This window comes from Glycine max, chromosome 14 (genome assembly GCF_000004515.6).
Source record: "Glycine max cultivar Williams 82 chromosome 14, Glycine_max_v4.0, whole genome shotgun sequence".
NCBI lineage: Eukaryota > Viridiplantae > Streptophyta > Magnoliopsida > Fabales > Fabaceae > Glycine > Glycine max.
The window spans coordinates 30,675,914-30,681,664 of NC_038250.2; positions in this window are offsets into that span (position 1 = coordinate 30,675,914).

A 5,751-nucleotide genomic window follows, 5' to 3' on the forward strand; every position below is an offset into this window, starting at 1 on the left:
GAAGTTATTTCTTTTCAAAAACGTGTTGGCTTTTCAGCCGAAAGATATATTTTCTCTCCCCCTTGTTTCTTTCCCTTTTTAAGTTATTGTCATTTGTTTATTTTTTTTTCTTTTTCTCTTTGAACAGGTCGTGCAGACGAGGGCGCACACTACCTATTCACGCCTAATCACAAGGTAAACGAAAAAAACATAATGGTAAGCTGCAATAAAAATAGTGACGAAAGAACTAAGAGCCATAACACCAAATTCTAACAGAAACAAAAAATAATAACAGCAATGTTAGTAACTATATAGACAATAACAAAAAACAGTAATGTCAATAGCAACATATACAATAACAGAAAACAATAATGTCAATAACAAAAGTGTAGTGACCTCGGTCACGTGGCTCCGCTTCCTCCCAAGAAACCGAGCAAGTCAGTCATATCTTCATCCATATGGGCCTCCTCTGCCTCACCGGGGGATCCTGCAGGCTCCTCCCCTGCCTGGGCCTCGGGCCAGTCTCCGGGCCATGCGACCTCAGCCCCAAACTGCTCCGGAGTAGGGCATGCAAAAGGAGCGGAACCCTGCCCCTGCTGACTGAGGCTGAACCGGTAGAGACACTTATGTATCTGCACCTGCCCACGGTGGTTGGCCGCCTGCTGGCGAACCAAGTGCTGTAGATAATGCTCCATGCCTAGTGATCCAGTGGGATCGGCCTGCCGAGGTGGTGGTGGTGCGTCTGCGGCCTGATGTGCATCACCCTGCGCCTGCCTAGGCGTGCAGTACTTCTCGATGAAGGCCCGAGTGATGGGCGGTCGGATCACTTTACTGGGGGTGACGGGAACCCCGAATGACTGGCAGAGGCCCGTGATCAGCGCCGGAAACTCGAGGGCCCTATTAGACTTATCTGGGTCCAGAGGGTGCCTGGTGGGTGGCATACCTGCAAACAAATAGATGACGTCAGCAATCACCTGGGCCACGTGGACGCTCATCCGTGTCAAGATGGCATACACCAACTGGCACTTAGGCAGAGGGAGATCGGAGTTATGATCGCTAGGCAAGACATTGCTGAGCAGCAGTGTCATCCACGTCTAGGTCAAAGTGGTCATGCTGGTGCGCATGATGCGCACCCGCCTCCCTGCAGCGGTCTGGGCAAAATCCTGCCCCGGTGTGCATAACAGCTGGGCAATGGTCTCCTCGTCGAACCCGTCGTCCCTGTTCCTCCTTTGGCTGAACTCACATTTCTGGCCTTCCTCCAAAACTAGCGGGTCACCCAGGAACTGGCTGATGTGAATGTATGTATACATGATTTTGATGATGTCAAAGAAGAATCTAACAAGGCTGCTTCAAATGATAAGCATTTGCTTCAAGAATAATTCAAGATTGCTTCAACAAACAAAGCCTTGTTTCAAGATTCACTAAAGACCAAGCCTTGCCTTAAAACAAAGTGCTTTCAAGACATGCAAGGCTCTGGTAATCGATTACCAGAAGACAGGGTTGAGAAATAGCTGTTGAAAAAGGTTTTGAATTTGAATTTTCAACATGTAATCGATTACCATATGTCTGTAATCGATTACCAGCAACGAAACTTTGGAAATTCAAATTCAAAAGTCATAACCCTTCAAATTATAACTGTGTAATCGATTACACAAACATTGTAATCGATTACCAGTGGAAAGTTTTCAAAAAATCTGCCAACAGTCACATCTTTTCATTAGATTTGTGAATGGTCATCAAAGGCCTATAAATAGGTGACTTGGGCACGAATTTTATGCAGAGAGTTTTGCTTGGCAAAAATGTCTTATCCTCTCAAAAGACAATGAGAGAGATTCCAAAAGAACTTCATTGTCAAATGCTCTCTCAAGAAATCCTTGATCAAACACTTGCAAAATCTATAAGGATTCTTACATGATCTTCATTGTAATATTCTTCTCTTGAAGAGAGAATTCTTCTTCCATTCTTCTTATTCAATGAGATTGGTTAAGAGACTGTGAGTCTCTTGTTGTAAAAGATTCCTGAACACAAGGGATGGGTTGTCCCTGTGTGGTTCAGACTTTGTAATGGATTTTACAAAGATAGTGGAAATCTCAAGTGGGTTGCTTGAGTACTGGACGTAGGCACGGGTTGTGGCCGAACCAGTATAAAACTGTGTTTGCATTCTCTCTTCCCTTATCTCATTTATGTTATTGCAATCAATTTTGCCTTGCATGTTTATAGAACATTATTAAATTGATTGTTGTTGCTTCTTCTGCATTCTAAGCCTATCCCTCTTAAGATTATTGAGGCCACAAGGTCCAACAGCTGAGGGCATCTACGCCAAAGGGAATCCATTGACCCCTCACCCATGAACGCATGTCTCGCACTCCCTCCTCTATGGGCCAAGCATTAGCATAGAACTCTAGGACTATCTCAGGGTCAAACTTAGCCATGGGAGTCACCAGCGACGTCCAACGTCTGCGAGCTATCTCCTCTTGAAAGTCTGTATACTCATCCTCCCTGAGCTGGACACGCCTCTCTCTGTGGAACGACCATCCTTTGATGGCCTCGAAGCGTTGCTGGTGCTCGGCGCTCCAGAAACGATGACTATCAAAATCCGGGGTGGCACTGGACCCTTCCGTTGTGACGTCTCTTCTAGACCTCTTCGTGGAGAGTTTCTTCGGAGCCATTTCCTGCAAAATCGTTTAGAAAGTTAGTTCAAGAAAAACTTAATCAAAATGAAAGCCAGATCAAGCCAAATAGTGTACCCTTTTCCCAACAAAGCATGAACATCCATATGAATTTTGAAAGGAATGCTTACACGTTAATGCGCAGGTTCCCCTAGGATATTCATGCATTTATACCTATTTTTCTCTTGATGAACGACACCCTACAAGATGCACCTACTTTTTTTGGCAAATAAATTCCTTACGCTATGTGTCAAACTATCCATACATATTTTCCAAGGCTTTTGCTACCCACCTACCCCATTCTTTTTGCTATACATACATGCTCATACATTTGAGAGACAATTTCATGTTATATTCACACATGCTTACACTCATTTGAAAACAAATTCATATCGCACCTTCATTGGGAAAGTAATTTTTGTACTACTCATTCACATTCTTGAAAGGCAATTTCATATCATATGTTCCTACTTTGAGACGCATTTTTGTGCCATTTTGAACATATATCCACATTTGCAAAGCATTTTGCTACCTATTCAACATACACATGTACATGGTGAACGACATTTTCATACTATCTAGGCACAAGGAAAACATGGTGCAGCCCAAACCAAGTGCTGGCCTTAAGGGGAAACCTCACTAACATGCTCTCACTCATCATGCCTTCTTGTATTTCAACAAACAAAAGCTTGGGCCCCCAAGGCCTAAGTCATGTTTTAGCATTTATCCTAATTCTCGCAAGCTGTCCGCATCCAAAAAATGGTATCATACATACACAAATCCAATCTAAAAGCCATTTTTACAAACTTAGGCAAAAATACCATTGAGGCATTTCACCGAGCACTTGGTGGGCGCACTTTTGGGTACCAACAACAAGGGAATGGGGGCAATGTGGCTTGCCCCATCATCTCAGAACACAACCTAGGCCTAAGGCCATCCCCTACAACCCCTCAATTCAAAGAAACAAAGCATAAATTTGCCCCAAATTGTCTCACGGAATTGGGCAAATTGTGTACCATTCAAAGCATAAAAGGCATCAATGGAAAGCTAGAAACCAAAGGGTAGTGCACTTACTTGTATGGAGTGACCAAAGACACTAAAAATGGAAGCAAAAGCGCAAAAATGGTGGCCTAGGGGCGAAAATCTGCAAAACCCGTGGGTGTTGCGTTTTTGAATGAGGGAGGGGAGTTTTGGGTGGAGAGAAACTCCCCCTCCCCTAGTTTTTATGTTTCCAGGTGCAGGGGTGCTCGCCCAAGCGAGCTAACCCCCCCCTTTTTTTTGGCGACACAGGTATGCGCTCTCTATGGGTCGACGTTCGCTTGCTCAAACCCCCTTAGGGTAGATTAGGCATCCGACATTTACCTTAAAGACACAACAGTAATAATTACTGGGAATTTAAAGGATACTAGGCTGCCTCCCAGCTGCGCTTCCCACTTGTTCGGAGTTGGGCATGGGACGACGATCCATCGATCATGGGCCTAGCCTCTACTCGTGTCCGTCCCTAAGTACCTGAAAGCAAGTGTCATACCCTAATTTCGTCCGGGGACCTTTGCTCGATGACGTGCGACCATTCTTTGGTCCTCGTGAGGTGCTTGGCACCCATCATTAGGCAATTTATGAAATTCCAGGACATGCCGAAAAACCAAAAAAATGTTGGTGCACAATCCGTAAGTTTCCGTGACACATCGGAAATCAAATGGAAGCATCGTTGCATAATTAAGTGAGGTTCCGTAACATTCCGTAAGTCAAAAAGGGGATGATTATGTAATCCGCAAGGTTCCGTAACATTACGGAAAGAAAACAAGTATCGTTACGAAATTCGTAAGTTTCCGTAACTTTACGAAAAAAGAATCACCAAAAAACAGCAGAGGGGGGTGTACTTAGTAAAAATGGGGGTGCAAATAGCACCCAGGCCCATTTGGGCCCTCCAGAAGATTCCTCCAGAAGGCGGTTGCTTCTGGAGGAAGCAACCCTGCTCGCCTGGGCGAGCTGAGCTCGCCTGGGCGAGCTGGGCGGCAACCACCTCCCCTATTTTGCTATAAATAGGGGAGGAAATGAAGAAGGAAGGGGTCCAGCCCCTTAGGCACTTCTCTCTCTTTTGAATTTGCTTGGAAAAATTGTTTCCGTGAAGAAAATCTAAGCCGAGGCGCTTCCGAAACGTTTCCGTAACGTTTCCGTAACGTTTTCCGTGAGGAATCTCGCAAAGGTTTCAACCGTTCTTCGACGTTCTTCATTCGTTCTTCATCGTTCTTCGATCTTCAACGGGTAAGTACCTCGAACCGAGCTTTTCGATTCATTCTATGTACCCGTAGTGGTCCACATTGTGTTTCATGCATTTTTATTCTCGTTTTGTTTACTTTTTATACCCCCTGTTGACGTGCTTAAGCCATTTTACTTAAGTCGTTTCTCGCTTAACTTAAAAATAAAATAAATTTCCACCGAACGTTTGAATTGTATTATCCATTAACTTCGGTTAAAATAAATTCCGACCGTTCGGTCATGCCGTAACCACGTTGGAAATCAAAAAGAGGTAAAAAATAATATAATAATCAAAAAGACATCTTTTAGTAAAATAAAGCGGAAAATCAATCGGACGTTTTCTCTTTGGGATTTCTCATTCTTAATCGAATTGATTAATAACTAAAGTGAAATTAAGGCTAAAATCAACTCACCTAGTCAAGCTCGTCCACAAAAATAGGCTTTTGAAGTTCGTCATTTCAATTTCCCACTAAGTAAAATGGATCATTTTTTAAGGTCCAACGCCTTAAAATGATCGCCTCTTAAAGTAAAAAGAATCACTTGATAAAAAAGAACTACGTAGGTCTGATTTTCTCATCCCAAATTGAGGAATACGTAGGAGCAAAGGGAAACACCCTTGTCGACCACAAAAAAGGAAAAAATATAAAAAGGGTATAAAGGATATAAGAACATAAAAGGGAACATAAAAATCAAAGTCATGTTTGCACATTCGATTAAAGGCTGCCGTCCCTTGGGACGGGCGTGTGGGGTGCTAATACCTTCCCCGTGCGTAAATACAACTCCCGAACCTTTCACTAAAAAGTTCGTAGATCGCGTCTTTTCCGGTTTTTCCGACGTTTTCCTC